The 18,083-nt window shown below is 37.5% G+C and overlaps 1 long non-coding RNA gene across 1 annotated transcript; it reads right to left on the bottom strand.

Moving 5' to 3' along the window:
- Positions 1-15,010: 15,010 nt before the first annotated feature.
- Positions 15,011-17,501, bottom strand: LOC121989531. Its single transcript, XR_006114274.1, has 5 exons — positions 17,177-17,501; positions 16,313-16,578; positions 15,879-16,075; positions 15,656-15,748; positions 15,011-15,233 (listed from the first exon to the last, which is right to left on the bottom strand). It is a non-coding gene; the product is annotated as an uncharacterized LOC121989531 (long non-coding RNA).
- Positions 17,502-18,083: the final 582 nt, after the last annotated feature.

The following is an 18,083-nucleotide window of genomic DNA, read 5'->3' as shown; positions in this document are numbered from 1 at the left end:
CTCGGTTGGAGTCTCCTCCGGTCGGCCCACCAGCAATAACGTTGATCTCGCCCCGGGAAGTATTGCTCCTATTTTCCTCTTCCCTAGTGGACGGTCGGGACCGTTCTCTGGACGCTAGGCGATTCTCCTGTCTTGGAGATCGATGCCGATTGGGCGTCTGTTGATGTCGCCTCTCGGTGCGGGTCCGGTCGGCTTCATGGGTCCTTTGTCTCCGATCGATGGAAGGAGACCGTCGTTCGGCATTCCTAGGAACGGGATTAGCCACGAAGGGAAGACTTCGACAATCCCTCGTGTTGTGCGTATCCGTCCGGTGGAAGGAGCAGAACATAGGGGTCCATCTCTTCTTTGGCTTGATCCGAGCGGCAGCTACTTCTTGCACTTGGGACCTCACACGAGGGGAGCGGATTGCTTCGGCCCTTGGTCCTCTAGGCGGCTGATGAGCGGCATGCTGTCTCCATTCAGCATGAATAGGCGCCCTCTCGGTTGGAGTTTCCTTTTTCCGGGCGGCTTGCGCTTCTTCCACGTTGATGTATTCATTGGCTCGGTGTAGCATGTGATCATAATCTCGGGGCGGCTTTCGGATGAGCGACCGGAAGAAGTCCCCATCCACTAGGCCTTGTGTGAAGGCATTCATCATGGTCTCCGATGTGGCCGTTGGAATATCCATTGCCACCTTGTTGAACCGCTGGATGTAAGTTCGAGGCTCTTGCTTGATGGCGAACAAGCTGACACTTGTCTTCTGATAACGCCGACTGCTGGCGAAGTGGTGGAGGAAGGCCGTTCGGAAGTCCTTGAAGCTTGTGATGGATCCGTCCGGCAGCCTCCGAAACCACCGTTGAGCCGATCCCGAGAGAGTGGTAAGAAAAACTCGGCATTTTACTCCATCTGTGTATTGATGGAGTGTAGCCATGTTATCAAACTTACCTAGATGATCATCCGGGTCTGTTGTTCCATTGTACTCGCCGATCGTCGGAGGCACGTAGTGCTTGGGCAGAGGGTCTCGTAGAATAGCCTCCGAAAATTGGCGATTGATCCGCTCGGGGGATGCGTCCGCTCGGGGGGCTTTCCCCTTTCTGTCATCTCGCCTAGGCATCTCGTCTGAAGAAGATCCTCTATCTCTTCGAGCTGGTGCGGCTTCAGGGGTGCGAAATAAGGCTCGATGGAATGCGACGGTGGCCGGAGGTGCTTCCGCTCGGCCACCCGACGCAGATGTTGCTTGTTGCTCCGGCCGCTCGGCTGCTGCTTTCTGTTTTTGCTCCACAAGTTTGGCGGCCCTCATCTCGACCAGAGCGTCGAGTTCTTCTGTTGAAAGCGCCACCGTGTGTTGTCGTCCAGCCTCGTCCATCGTTTCCGTTCGGATGCAGGTGCGTTCCCACAGACGGCGCCAATTTGATCCTGTCCGAATCGCTGAACCAAAGGACGCTGGGCATGTGGCGTGCTCCTAGTCGATGGAGTGGATCTCCGGCTGGTCAAACGAAGCTCCGGCGATCCTGCACCAAAGTCGGGCCAGGAAGGGATTCCCGGCGGCGACCCTCCGACGCTCAAGTCAGGTAAGTGGTGGAAAAAGTGGCTGCCAAGCTTGTGTTATGCGTACCTCACCGAGGTGCATACGTGTCAGCAACCCATACCCCGGTATGCACCTGTCAGAGAGCTTACCTGACACCATACTGCTACAGTCCGAGCATGTTCGTCGATGGGACAACAGGACCCCCCCCGTTGTCAGACTAAGAGTATGGCATAGCCATACGCCTTAACGGCTGTCAGAAGATGTTCCCGTCTTTTACCCACCGCCTGACCGGAGCGTCCGGCCGGCCGGGCGGGCGAAGAACGTCGTCCGGACGGCCTTAATTCTTTTACTAAGTCAGTACACACTTCCATAATAACTAAGGTTTAGTTCTTTTACTAAGTCAGTACAAAAAAACATACCTAAATGATCCTACTCAATACACTTAAAGTGTATTAGTGTAATTTATTAGTCAAGATAAACTAATACTTAATTACACTACGACTATACTGATAGTTTGTTCCTTTCTATCTTAGTCGTGAGCAACTATTTATAATTTATAGAGAACCGACAACATGATCTTCTGAGTGTGACACCACACTCTATGTTGTCTACTATATAAATTAATTGAACATTTACATTTAATAAATAAATGCAGATACTAACCAATGTGATTCTTTTACTTTAACAAATAAATGTTTACAAAAGCTAGGCTTTTAGTATACACTCTAACAATCTCCCACTTATACTAAAAGTCTAAGCTGACATATATTGATTCCCATCCCCTCCACATGCCGATCAAAAGCTTTCGCCGGAAGGGCCTTTGTGAAAGGATCTGCTAGGTTATCTTCTGATGCAATCTTGGCGACGACAACTTCTCCTTGATGTCTCGTATCAGGTGGTACTTGCGCTCTATATGTTTACTTGCTTCATGGGCTCGTGGTTCCTTCGAGTTTGCAACTGCACCGCTATTATTACAATAAATTGTGATGATCTTGGGCAAACCAGGAATCATATCTAAGTCCATTAGAAAGTTCCTGAGCCATACAGCTTCTTTTGCTGCCTCAGAGGCTGCAACATACTCAGCTTCCATGGTTGAGTCTGAGACCCATTTCTGCTTAACACTCCTCTATGCAATCGCTCCACCTCCTAGAGTAAACACATAGCCTGATGTTGACTTACTATTGTCCCTATCTGATTAAAAGTCCGAATCTGTGTAACCCACAGGGAGCAACTCGTCTGCTTGGTAAACTAGCATATAATCTCTAGTCCTTCTCAGATACTTCAATATATGCTTTTGTCACACCCAAAGGTTCTCACGATATCTGCTGATCATGCCCACGGTAAAACAGATATCAGGTCTCGTACACAGCATTGCATACATAAGACTTCCTACAGCTAAAGCATAAGGAACTGTCTTCATGTCCTCAATCTCCTTTGATGTCTTCGGAGGCATCTCTTTAGATAAGGCTACTCCATGCCTAAAAGGTAAGAAACCTTTTTTGGAGTTCTGCATGCTAAAACGAGCAAGGACTGTATCTATATATGAAGCTTGGGATAGACATAACATTCTTTTCTTGCGATCCCTTATAACTTTGATCCCAAGAATGTGTGCACAATCTTCTAAGTCCTTCATATCAAATTGTTTAGACAACCATACCCTTACGTCCAATAATACCTTGACATTGTTGCCAATTAACAAAATATCATCTACGTATAGTACAAGAAATACCACCACGTTTCCATTACACTTCTTGTATACACAAGACTTATCTGGTAACTAAATCCATAAGATTGGATTATTTCATTAAACCGGATAAACCAAGACTTTAAAGCTTTACTTCAATCTATAGACTGATTGAGCTTACATACTAGATGCTTTTTTCCCTTTGCAATGAACCTCTCTGGTTGCTTTATATGGATGTATTCTTCAAGACTTCCATAAAGAAAAGTTGTCTTGACATCCATTTTCCTAATCTCATAGTCTATATGAGCAGCAATAGATAAAAGAATCCGGATAGATTTAAGCATGGTTATCGATAAAAGGTTTCCCTTTTTCAACAAGCCTTGCTTTGAAAGTTTCCACTTTCCCATCTATCCCTTTTTCTATTGTAGACTTATTTTCACCCAATGGCTTTTACACTATTTGGTGATTCTATAAGCTCCCAGATTTTATTAGAATACTAAATTCTATTTCTATATTCATTGCTCTATGCCAAGATTCTGCATCTTAATTTTGGAGTGCTTCGTCATATGTCTGGGGATTGGGTTCATGTTGACCAGGGATAAATTCCAAAGGCTCTCCCAAAACATCACTCTTTTAGGTTGCATAACAACCCTCCCACTACGACGAGGCACTGTCTATAATTGTGTATCATTTGTGATACGTGTTGTAGTTTCTTGTGATATTTCATCTTGTACAGTTGGTACTAGATTAGACATGTCCTTTGTTACTTTCTTAAGAACTTATGGGCTTGTGGTTCATTATATAGTCCTCTTCTAAAAATCAGTCATTGATGCTAACAATGACCTTCTGATTTTAAAGACTATAAATCTACTTTCGTTTATCTAGGATAACCCACAAACAAGTGAACTCCTATCCAACTTATCATTGTCTCTCTTCAACATATGTGCTGGACTACCCGAATCCGAATATGCTTCAAAATAGGCTTACACCTATTTAGCAATTCTATATGAGTAGAGAGTTCTGACTTGAAAGGTACTATGTTCACTTTCGTTTTCAGAGTATATCCTTAAAACGAATTTGGTAATTTTCTAAATAACTCATCATCATTCTAATTATTCCATAAGAGCCTTATACCTTCTTTCTACTACACCATTCTGTTGGGATGTACCAAGTGCAGTTAGTTGGGATTTAATCCCTACTTCTGATAAGTGACTCCTAAATTCTCCCAAGAGGTATTTGCTACTACGATCTCACCGTAGTGTCTCGATATTTTTACTTTGACATTTCTCCGCATCAGCCTCGTACTCTTTGAACTAATCAAAGCACTTAGACTTGCAGTGTATCAAGTAAATCTATCTGTGTCTCGAATAGTTGTCTATAAAATAGACAAACTATTTGAAACTACTTCTTGTCTGGATAGTCATAGGACCACACAAATCAGAATGAACCAATTCCATTATATCTTTGGCTCCATATCCCTTAGACTTAAAAGCTTTTTGGTTATATTTTCTTCCAAATAAGACTCGCAGGTTGGAAAGATTTCCACTACCAATGAACCCAAGAGTTCATTGGTTATTATCCTGTGAATCCTACTCAAGTTAATATAACCTAGCCTTGGATGCCAAAAAAAAAAATATGATTGGTTCATTTCCGAAAGTTACTTTCTCTTAAATTTAGAAAATGTGTTATTAATTTCCATTTATTGCATCGTGGGAGTTATTGGATTATAAATTACCATCCAACGTACCAGAATAGATATCTTTCCTATTTTCTCGATAACAACTTTGTTATCAAAATAGACACAATATTTATTCTTTAAATAGTTTAGAAATTGAAATAAATTTCTTTCTAAACTTGGTACTTAAAAGCAATTTCTTAAAATCCATGTTTTATTCCTATCAAAGGATAAACATCTCCCACTGCAACAGCTGCTACTTTTACAGCAATGCCCAAGTGGACGGTGATTTATATAGTTGTCGGATTTTCTGGAACCCCTGCAATGAATTGCAGACATAATCAGTGGTTCTTGTATCTACACACCAGGTATCGGTAGATAACACCACTAAAAATATTTCAACAACTAATAAAATACACCGTTATTATTCTCAGTTCTGAGAGGACAGTCTACCTTAATGTCCTAGTTTTCCAATCATTACAATTGGGACTACTAAGTCTATTCTATAGTATAACAACTAGGGGATTGACTAACATTTGAAATCCTAAGAATCACAAAAATATTTAGTCAAAACCAACATCTCAAAATCTCCGTGAATTTTGTATGCCACGTTAGTGTGGACGTATACAAATTTTAAAAGGAGATTTCATCCATTTTATTATCTCGTCAACCTATGACAAATAAAATTAATAGTTGGTCTGTCTTTGATCAAATATTTGGTCAAGACTCTAAATTTAAAATAATATTGATTCCTCTAACAATACTATTTAAATTTACCAACACCTCAAAACACCGTGAATTTTGCATGCCACGTTAGTGTGGACGGATACAAAATCATCATTTGTAAGAGGAGGGTTTTACCCATTAACTATCTTGTCAACCTAACTGTATGACAAATAAAATTATCTCAAACACCGTTAATTTTGTATGGCTGTGAGGATACAAAATCAATCATTGTAAGAGGGTTTTAACCCATTAATTTTATTATCTTGTCACCCTAGTTTTAAAATTAATAGTTGATTTCCTTTGGTCACACAAGTGATAGCGTGACTCCGTTGGGAGGATACTATTAAATGTGTCTAAGTGTATACCATTACTTGATACTAAGTCCATTAATAAGATTTGCCCCTTTGGTTGGAGAAGATCACACACATCCTAAATAACTTCTTATAACCATCCATTAAGGAAATTTGATCTAGTGATCATGAACAAACTCATCCGTTGTGGAGGAGGCACTCAGAGCACGCGAGCTTGTTGCATCACTTACAAACCGATAATGGAGCGTGGGATTAATATACTAATCCCTCTCCCTTAGTTATTTAAAGTGAGAATTTTAAACTATCCTAGCATACATCACATGCGTTACACACAACACGATAAATAAAATAATAAATATGGAAATTATTTTCCAACTATTATGGCATTTTCATCACTGTCCTCCGTGCTGCTGCCATCTTTAGCCACCGCCATCGGGTCAAGTCGTCGCATCCATCTTGCTTCTTATTCCGCTGCGCCTCGGTGCTCTATAAGTACCACGCCTCGCAAAGATCCGATCCATGACAAATATAGAATTTTACATATATCGATCCTATATTCCATAAATGGAATGTACATGTATTCTAGATCGAACAAAAATGTAAAATCCTAATAACTAATACAGCTCCTGCTGTATTTAATTTTACAATCATGCACACACAATTAAATGCCCTTAACATCTGAGAGGGTCCAATCACACAATAAAAAACGCTCGACCCCGAACAAAGTTAGCACATCTTATTATGCTGGTCCGAGATTATGTGAAAACCATTCGACTGAACACCAAATACTGGATCCGATACTTCCTTGTTGGTTAAACCTAGGAAAACGTACCGGTTCCACTATATAAAAATTTTTGTACAAGTGTCGAACCTTTCCTTAAATAACCTATTGTGTTCTTTAGAAGTTAAATAAGGAATCGCAGACGGAACTTAACATCATTGATTCCAAATTTAACTTATCTGTTCTTAATGGTTTAGATTTGAATCGCAAGCGGAACTTAACACTATTTATTCAAATCTACCTAGGTTATTAATTCCATAAATATTAATTTCCAAAATTGGCTTCCAGGACTGCATGGCGAGGCACATGGCCTTCTTGGATATGGGAGCAACCACCACCGCCTAGGCAAAGCCTTTTAAGGAAAGCTAATATTTATTTCCTTAAATAACTTTAGGTTAACCAAAAGGAACAATCGAATCACAAATTCGAAAAAGAAGAAAACACAAAATCGAAAAATAAATTCGATAAACTAGTTCTAATTGCCTCTTGTATTTAGAATTCATACAAAGAAAAATAACTAGTATGATGCGGAAGAAAAATACTAGTTATACCTTCTCTTTGTAAGCTAATGCCCTCGAGATCTTCTGCCGTATTCCTCGCCTCGCCTTGGACGTCGTGTGGGCGACGATCCTCCAAGATGAACATCACCCAAAAGCTTCCTCCTTCTTCTTCTAAAATCCGGCCACCACCACCACCAAGGAGAAGAGAGCAAAGGGAGAGGAAGAAGGGAGAGGGCCGGCCACCAAGAGATCACCCAAGCAAAAGAATAAGAGTTATGTCTCATGAAGCCCCCTCACCCCTTCTTTTATATTACTTGCCTAAGGCAAATAAGGAAAAACCTTTTACAAAAAATAAAATCATCCAAGAGTTTTTCCTTTTTCCTTTTTATTTTTCCTTTTCTTTCCTCTTGATTGAATCAATCACCAATCAATGGTTATGATCAATCCTATTTGGTTTAGGATTGAATTTGGTTTAATCCTATTGGCCGGCCCTTGCTTGGGCACCAAGCAAGGTGGCCGACCACAATTAAAAGGAAAGGAAAAATAATTTTTAAAAATTTTACAAGAAAAATCCTCTTACAAAATTTACAAGTTCTCTTTCCTAAAGTATGAGTTAAAAAATGAAAGTTTCTAAAAATTAAAACCATGTTTTAAAATTTAAAAACTCTCTTATAAAATCTCCTTTTTTAACATGGAAATAGAAAATTTAAATTTTAAAACTTCTTTTCCTTTTTTTCTTAAACCATAAGGATGGTTAAAAAAGGAAAGTTTTAAAAAATTTTAAACTCTCTATTTAAACATGTAGCCTAATTCAAATAAGGAAAGTTTTAAAAATTAAAATCTCTATTTTAAAACTTATAGTTTTCTACAAAGAAAAGATTTTAAAAATTCAAAACAACCCTCCCTTTTTGAATTATTATGGCCGGCCCCTACAAGCTTGGTCACCAAGCACGACCCCTTTCAAGAGGATGTGGCCGGCCATTGCTTGGTCACCATGGTCCGGCCCCCTTCTGGACACCAAGAAGAGTCTTACATTTGGATGGACTTGAGGCTATAATGAGGCTACTGGGTGCAGCGGAGGAGAAATTGATTTTGGACTTCGATGAACTTGAGTATCCGTGTTCGCCCCGAACACACTCAAGTTCATCGATAATAACTCATTCCACTAGAGAGTTATTACCGCCGCACCAATCCCAAATTACATTATGGGCTCCTTCTTATCATGAGTGTGTTAGTCTCCTGTGTTTAAGATTATGAATGTCCACTAATTAAGTAATTCTTGACAACTCACTTAATTAATATCTAGCTCCAAGAGTAGTACCACTCAACTTTATTGTCATGTCGGACTAGGTCCATCTGCAGGGTTTAACATGGCAATCCTTATGAGCTCCTCTTGGGGACATTCTCAACCTAGATAACTAGGACACAAATTCCTTCTATAATTAACAACACACACTATAAGTAATATCATTTCCCAACTTATCGGGCATATTGATTTATCGAGCTAAACCTCACCCTTTGATAAATCAAAGAAATAAATATTAAATATATGTGCTTGTTATTATATTAGGATTAAGAGCACACACTTCCATAATAACTAAGGTTTAGTTCTTTTACTAAGTCAGTACAAAAAGAACATACCTAAATGATCCTACTCAATACACTTAAAGTGTATTAGTGTAATTTATTAGTCAAGATAAACTAATACTTAATTACACTACGACTATACTGATAGTTTGTTCCTTTCTATCTTAGTCGCGAGCAACTATTTATAATTTATAGAGAACAGACAACATGATCTTCTGAGTGTGACACCACACTCCATGTTGTCTACTATATAAATTAATTGAACATTTACATTTAATAAATAAATACAGATATTGACCAATGTGATTCTTTTACTTTAACAAATAAATATTTACAAAAGCTAGGCTTTTAGTATACACTCTAACAGCTGTGGAGCAGACGTTCAGTGTCGCGCGGTAACATATTAGATGAACGACGATCAACTTTGTCTCCCGACTCATTGGAAGCCCAAGCATTAATGGACGATTGGACCAGAGCGGAGAAAAGAATCCAAGAAATGCAACTTTCAGATGACGAAGTTGAAGATTTTGATACTGAAGGAACAAATACGACAGGAATAGGAAATGGAAGTGAATGAAAATGTAAAAGGATAAAAATGTAAAAGAACTACGTGGGCTTTGATTCCCCTAAAGGGATACGTAGGCAACTTAAATAAGTGCAAGCCATTTTTTCAATAAATTTTAATTTCTAATTTTTAATGTTTAATTTTTAATTTTAAATTTTTAATTTTTAATACGAACCATGAACCGGCGGTTCTGAACTGTGAACCGTAACCGTCTTGGGCGGTTAAAGTTAAGGGTCGACCTGCCTAGAACCGTCGAACCGGCAGTTCCGAACCGTCGAACCGTTGGTTCCAAACTGTGGTCAGGTCTAGCCATGCCTGCGGTTTGAGCCAGGTCGCAGGCCTACAGGCTCAAGCTTGGCATGACCCACAGGGTCATCATAGTCAAACTAGATGTCATTATTAATACATCAAATTTCTTTCATGTATGGGGCAATAAGGTGGTGTTTGGTTTAGAGGTTTGAGAATCAGACAATGGATTCATTCCCAAATCTTGTGTTTGGTTGATGGGAATGGAATCAAGATTTTGGAATGAAACCCAAAAATTTAGGTATGGATGAAACCCACCTCCTCCCTTGGATTTTGATGGAATGGAAATAAGAATTAAGTTTTGGACGAAAATACCCTTATTATATTTGTTCAATTTTTATTTTATTTCACTCTCTCTCCTTATTCTCTCTCATCATACTTTCTCTCTCCTCATTCTATCATCACATTTTCTTCCTCAACATACTTTTTCTCTCCTTATTCTCTCTCATCACACATTCTCTACCATTTTCTCTCTTTATTCTCTCTCATCACACACACTCTCTCTTATTATTTTCTCTCTCTTCATTCTCTCCTTATTTTTCATTATACTTTTTCTCTTATCATTTTTTCTCTCTCCTCAATCTCTCTTACTATACTCTCTCTTCATATTTTATTTCATCACATTTTCTCTCTCTTCAATCTCCTCCATCATATTCTCTCTCCTCATTCTCTCTCATGACACATTCTCTACCATTTTCTCTCTATATTCTCTCTCATCACACACTCTCTCATTATTTTATCTTTCTTTATTCTCTCCTCATTTTTTTCATCATACTTTTTTCTCATCATACTTTCTCTTTCCTCAATCTCTCTTACCATACTCTCTCTTTATATTTTCTCTTATCATATTTTTTCTCTCATCACATTTTCTCATCATATTTTCTCTCCTCAATCTCTCATTTTCTCTCATCATATTTTCTCTCCTCAATCTCTCATTTTCTCTCATCATATTTTCTCTCTCTTCATTTTTTCCATCACTCTTTCTCTCTTAACATACTTTCTCTCTCATCATACTGTTTCTTTTCTCAATCTCTCCTATCACGCTCTCTCCTCATTTTCTCTCATCACACTTTCCCTCTCTTCATTTTTTCCTATCACACTTTCTCTCTCATCATACTTTCTCTCTCATCACACATCCTCTCTCATCATATGTTTCTCTCACATTCAACTTTATCTTCCATCTAATTTTTTCTCTTATTTTCCTCTAAGGGTAAAAAAGGAAATTTAAGTTGATTCCCATTGAAAATATTCAACTAACCAAACATTATTTTTAGGAATGATATCCAAGCTCATACTCATTCTCATTCCACAATACTATGATACTCATTCCCATTCTGATTTCTAAGAAAGAACCAAACGCCACCTAAGTCTCAAACCGGTTAATATTAGAGATTGATCGATTTCATATAAATTTTTTATTAACCGGGATAAATTAAAAAGTACTTTTGAAAACCTATTCAAATAGAGTAACCCATTTCTCATGGAAAAAAAAAAATCCCCTATAGCACATTCCAGTTTAGATTCGAACCATCTCTTAGTTCTCTACTGAGAGCTAACATTACACCATGCCCTGGATACTGCAAACCACAGTTGATCCCCTATAGCAATTTCCTAGATAAACAAGGAAATTGGAACCTTGGCTCTGTTTTTTGGATCTGAGATTGAATTTCAACATTTAAGTTCCTTTGATCGGAGAGTTGACTTTCAATTCGTAAAGGATAAGAAATATGGAATGCGAGAAGGAGCTGGATCAGTTTCTTTTATCCTTCAATAACAATAAGAGAGAAGTAGCAGATATAATCATCCTCGCCATATTAGTTTGATTTAGCAGGCGACGAAGGCCAATCTGAATCCTTTTTCTGCCTCTTCAATCAATCAACTATCTTTTGCCCACTGAATTAGAATTTGACGAGGTTTCACAGTCGTAAACTCCAGAGTATGGCGTGGCTTGTTGAAAATTGGACCAACAAACAAGTAAATAAATTACTTGTCTTACACTAACAATAACAACACTACAACACCCTTTTTGTGGATCACTCACAATTCTAAGACAAAGAAAAAAAAAACTTTGACTCACAAATTGATACTTGATTGATGATTGAAACTAAATACAAGGTAGAGTATTTATAGTACTCTTCATACAATCTGGATCGTTCAATTAAATTAAATCCTAGCCATTGAAATTCTAATTCTTATCCATGAAATGGGAAAAACATTCTTGACCACATATTTAATTTTATCTTTTACCAAGTCGTCATCTTTATCTCTTAGAAAAATAAATAATTAAATAGCAAATCTTATCTATAACTCTTATCTTTTATTGGATAAGTTTTATCCTTTATTTGGGTTGGAGTTGATATTTAACACTCCCCCTCAACACCAACCCTTTGTACTATGCCGAGTTGATCACGAAACCTTTTGAATTTGCTGGCGCTCAAGCCTTTTGTGAACAAATCTGCAACTTGATCATCTGTACTGGTTTGTCTCATCTCAATTTCTTCTTGGAGAACTTTTTCTCTGATAAAATGATAGTGCACTTCAACATGTTTAGTTCTTGCATGAAAGATCGGATTTTCCGCCAAACGAATTGCCGATTGATTGTCACAATATATTGGAACTGCATAATCAACTGGTTGATGTAGGTTATTTAATAGTTGAATCAACCATGTGCTTTCTTGAGCTGTCATTGCTGCTGCTCAATACTCAGCTTCAGTGCTTGATAATGATATAGTTGGTTGTCTCTTGCTGCACCAAGAAATTGCTCCAGAACCAAGCTTAAATAAGTAACCAGTAGATGACCTTCTGGTGTCATGATCTCCTGCATAGTCAGCATCACAGTAACCAACTAACTTACAGTCTCCAATTCTTTTATACACAAGACCATAATCAATTGTGCTCTTCACATATCTTAGTATTCGTCGAACTGCTTCCAAATGAGGCTTCATTGGATTTTGCATGTACCGACTTATTACACTAACTGCATAAGAAATATCAGGTTGAGTTAAGGTTAAGTAGATGAGACTGCCTACCAATTTTTGATACATAGTTATAATTTTTCTCTTTTTAAGTATTATTACTATGTGTGGGAATTTTTTTTTTTATTGTTTTATGGTGTATATATAGTTATGCAATACATAAACAACTTGATATTAAGTGACAATTGTAATATAAGTTTAACATAATTTTTTTTAAAAAAAAATCTTGATCATAAGTGTTCATATTCAATTGCATTTAAACCTTTTGAACTAAACATACTATAACAAATATCAAACGATAACGTCTATTATTTAATTGATACTGAATCGTAAATAAATAATAAATAATAATTAATTTATTATTAAATTAATTAATCTTTGTTGGGAAAGTTAAATCATTCAGGTGGCGTTTGGTTCTCTCTTAGGAATCGGAATGGGAATGGGTATCATAGTATTGTGGAATGGAATGAATATGAGCTTGAGTATCATTCTTAAAAATAATATTTGGTTAGTTGAATATTTTCAATCGGAATGAACTTAAATTTTCTTTTTTACCCTTAGAAGAAAATAAGAGAAAAAATTAGATGGAGGATAAAGTTGAATGTGAGAAAAATATATGATGAGAGAGAAAGTGTGATGGAAAAAATAAAGAGAGGGAAAGTGTGATGAGAGAAAATGAGGAGAGAGAGTGTGATGGGAGAGATTGAGAAGAGAAAAAGTATGATGAAAGAGAAAGTGTGTTGAGAGAGAAAGAGTGATGGGAAAAAATAAAGAGAGAGAAAGTGTGATAAGAGAAAATGAGAGATTGAGGAGAGAAAGTATGATGAGAAAATGTGATGAGAGAGAAAGTGTGATAGAAATGAATATAGGAAAAGTGTGATGAGAGAAAATATGGAGAGAGAGTATGGTAAGAGAGATTGAGGAGAGAGAAAGTATGATGAAAAAATGAGGAGAGAATAAAGAGAGAGAAAATAATGAGAGAGTGTGTGATGAGAGAGAATATAGAGAGAAAATGGTAGAGAATGTGTGATGAGAGAGAATGAGAGAGAGTGTGATGGAAGAGAATGAAGAGAGAGAAAGTATGATGAAATAAAATATTGAGAGAGACTATAGTAAGAGAGATTGAGGAGAGAGAAAGTATGATGGAAAAATGAGGAGACAATGAAGAAAAAGAAAATAATGAGAGTGAGTGTGATGAGAGAGAATATAGAGGGAAAATGGTAGAGAATGTGTGATGAGAGAGAATAAGAAAGAGTGTGATGGAAGAGAATGAAGAGAGAGAAAGTGTGATGAGATAAAATATGGAGAGAGAAAGTATGGTAAGAGAGATTGATGAGAGAGCAAGTATGATGAAAAAATGAGAAGAATGAAGAGCGAGAAAATAATGAGAGAGAGTGTGTGGTGAGAAAGAATACAGAGAGAAAATGATAGAAAATGTGTAATCAGAGAGAATGAGGAGAGAGAAAGTATGTTAAAAGAGAAAATGTGATGATAGAATGATGAGAGAGAAAATATGATGTGAGAGAACAAGGAAAGAGAGTGAAATGAAAGAAAAATTGAACAAATATACTAAGAGTATTTTCGTCCAAAACTTAATTCTTATTTCCATTCCATCAAAACCCAAGTGAGATGGTGGGTTTCATCCATACCTAAGTTTTAGAATTTCATTTCAAAATCTTGATTTCATTCCCATCAATTAAACACAAAGTTTGAGAATGAAATCATTCCCTCATTTCCAAACTTCTAAACTAAACGCCACCTCAATCTTTTTTGGGCATATTACAGACCCAAAATTTCATTACTAATCTGATCAGCATATCTCCTCAAGATGTACTCCCTGTTGAACATATGATTCAAATATTGTCAGATATATATGAAGACTGGTATTTCAATTTCTAGTATCTTCCTCCGCTTGAAGGTCAAGATCTACATCTAGGGATGTAATCGAACCGAGCCGAACACTCGTTTACCTTTTCCCTAAGCTCGAGCTCGGCTCGAGTTCGATTCAAACTTTCATTCTTAAGCTCGAGTTCAGTTCATAATAAAATTAAAGAGCTCGCAAACGGCTCGAGCTCGACTCAAAAATAGTTCGTTTAAAAACTAAACAAACTTAGTTCGAGCTTGGCTCGTTAACATTAAACAAGCTCGTTAGGCTCGAGCTCGAGCTCGTTAGGCACATAATCGAGCTCGAGCTCATAAGGCACATAATCGAGCTCGAGCTCGTTATGCATATAATCGAGCTCGAAATCGAGCTCGTTAAAATCACCTACAATACATGAAAATCAATTGCAGTAATTGAAAATTATCTGTAGAAATGAATACATAACATGCAAGCCACACAAACCCAACAAACATAAAATTAAACAACTTAACCTGTCAACACATGCATAGCCACACGAATCCAACAAACATAAAATTAAACAACTTAACCTGTCAACACATTCATAGCCAAATGAACCCAACTAACATAGAATTAAACAACTTAACCTCTCAGCACATGCATTATAAATCCTTAACACTTAATAGTTCTTAACACTACATGAAAATTACATCAATAAGCAAAGAAATTAACAGAGTTCATCTCTTAACTCAATCGGCCTGGCTTTTATCTTCTTCCTGTCAAATAGTCAAAGGTTAAAATAGTTAAATACAACATATTTAAACTTCACCAATTGAATGACAACAAATATTACTAGAGCTTTTGACAGTTGACTTCTAAAGATGCATAATTTGTTGTAAGCTATGATTAGTGAGCTCAAAACCAGATGATTAGTGACATCTGTTTGCTATTTGACATCATCACAAAAATTCAGAAACAGATGAGGAACAAATTTAAAGTTTGCTACAGAAGTCAGAAACAGATTGTGATGATGTTAAAAGAAACAGATGTCAAATACTTCCTCATCACGTCACTAATCATATTTAAAGTTTGCTACAGAATTCAGAAACAGATTGTGAGCTCAAAACCAGATTACAAAAGAGAAACAACACTAAACATTATTTATTTGGTGGATGCAAGGGAAGGCTAAGAAGATTACCAATCACTACGGCAGCAGCAAATGATACCACTCAAACAGAATTTTATTCGGCTGACTTTAAGTCAAACGAATCTCTTTAAGCTCCGAATTTTCCTTTTACATACAAGTATAAACATTCAAAATGTTAACATAAATAATCAAATTTAATAGAACATAAGAAGATTAGACATGTAACAAATATAATTAATAAATGCATAATTAAATTAGATATCGATTAACTTACTTTCTCTTTTTTCTTGATTTGGTAATGGGCACGTAACCAATCTTCTGCGCAAAGCAACATTTGAACCGTTTCTACTCCCATTAATTTTTTCTTCTCTATTTCATAAGAAGTAATACAATCTTTCTTTGCAGTGGCACGACTAACCTTTTGAAAATCTGGAGAAGCACTCTTCATCAATAAGTTGAATAATTCATATTCTGCAAAGACGAATGACAATTCATGAATAATAATCATGTGAGAGATAATCTCTCCAATCTTTGCTTGATCATATTTGAAATTCTACACCACACTAACAGTTTCTGACTCCGAAATGCTTGTGATGATACTTATATTTTTTTGCCCAGTCGTGTTCATCTGCCTCCTCACACATCCAGCACTATGCCTATTCAAATGTGATGTACAACCTGAAGTAGTAATTGATAATCGATGCTTACAATGAATACATTCGGCCTTCATCTTCCCATCGGGTAAAGTAATCTGTTTAAAATCAGTCCATACTGGAGATGTGCGTTTCCTTTTCTTCCGACAATATGGATTGTTTTCCTCATCTTCATTATTATCAGTCACATCCTCGCTTTGAGAAGCTTCATTGATATCATTTGTACTTGCTTGAACTCCTCCCATAACTGGAGTTGTGCTCGATTCTTGAGCTGACAATGTGTTTCGAGTTGACATGTTTGGAGTAGATGAACAACAATAACTGCATCAATTAGTACAATGAAAATGTTTAATACAAGAAATAAGAGAATTACTTAAATAAATTGAAATAAGTATTTTTACAACAGGTTCAATAATTTAAAACACATAATAAGATGATATGGAAACAAATAATTTAAAACACAACAGGTTCAGTAACATTGCACATGGTATGCTTTATGACTTGGTTGTAGTTGCTAGATGGTACAAGTGGTCACACCAATAATTTAGTCCCAATAGACAAACAATGTGCATATGCTGAGTCACAAGATAATCGTGCACAATGGACATGTTTATTGTTTGTGTGATTCTGATTTCTGAGCATGATTTAGTGCAACTCTGTATTGAAAACACATTAAAAAACAGAAGCTAAGCATGCATTTGACTCAATCAGAAATTCATATGTCAGTAGACTAACTAAAGTTGTCAAGATGTGGCTGGGAATGAAAAATAAAAGGGAACAATTAAAACTAAGAATTTGTGTATGCTGAAAAACAAGAAGAAAAAATAGGAAATCAAAATCCAAGAACGAGAGCCCTTAAAATGTGGTAAATATCCACACCGGCGGTCCTAGCACGAGGACAAGGGGACTCCGGACTCACCTCAGGAGCAATGAGCTGGATCAAGCGACGGGATGAGCTGATCTAGCGACGGGATGAGGGAGGAGGGAGGGCTGAGCAAGGAGGATCAGATTCGGCGGAGAAGTTGAGTCGCAGCTTGGTAGGTGCTCGGCGACAGGAGGATCGACGGAGTGATGCAAAGACACGACGAAAGGAGAGAGGGTTGGGCAAGGAGGACCGCCGGAGTAGCAAACTCACAGGTGATCAGCGGCGGCGAGAATCAAAGAGGAGTAGTGATGGCGTGGGAAGGGCCGAAGCGAAGCGGCGAGTCAAATGAAATCCTGATCGGGATTTAGGGATCTAATTCTAGGGTAAAAACTTTTAAACCCTAGCCACAAAATACAAATGCCACGTTGAAGACTTGAAATTACGTTATTACCCTAGTTTTAATTCTGGTTCAGATTAAAATTTGATTTTTTTTTTTATTTAAATCTAGTTTTAAACTGAATTAACCAAAATTCTAAAATAACTGAACTAAATTTTAAAAATCCATATCAATTTAATCGAAATTTTACTCACTACTAATTATAATAATCTCTCTATCTTATAATATCTTATCTATGAGTTCAAATCCTCTATCCCCAAATCTTTCTATCCCCGTGTCCCACTCATCATCCGAGCATATCACCGGTAGTTTCCGCCCATCGCCCCGATCAACACTATAACCCCTTGGGGAAGGTGAACCCAAGGGGATCGCTATCGATACGATCGACGTCGGAATCCGGTCGAATCTGAGCAGGGGCTTAGATTAATGGCAGAGGAAAGTTTGCTCAGATCCACCCGAATTTCGGCGCCAATCATGCCGATGGCGACCCCCTTGGGTTCACCTTCCCCAAGAGTTATAGCATTGATCGCGACGGTGACCAGAGGCTATCGGCGATGAGCTGGA

Source organism: Zingiber officinale, chromosome 6B, assembly GCF_018446385.1.
Source record: "Zingiber officinale cultivar Zhangliang chromosome 6B, Zo_v1.1, whole genome shotgun sequence".
Lineage (NCBI taxonomy): Eukaryota > Viridiplantae > Streptophyta > Magnoliopsida > Zingiberales > Zingiberaceae > Zingiber > Zingiber officinale.
This window is presented reverse-complemented; position numbering and strand designations above follow the sequence as displayed.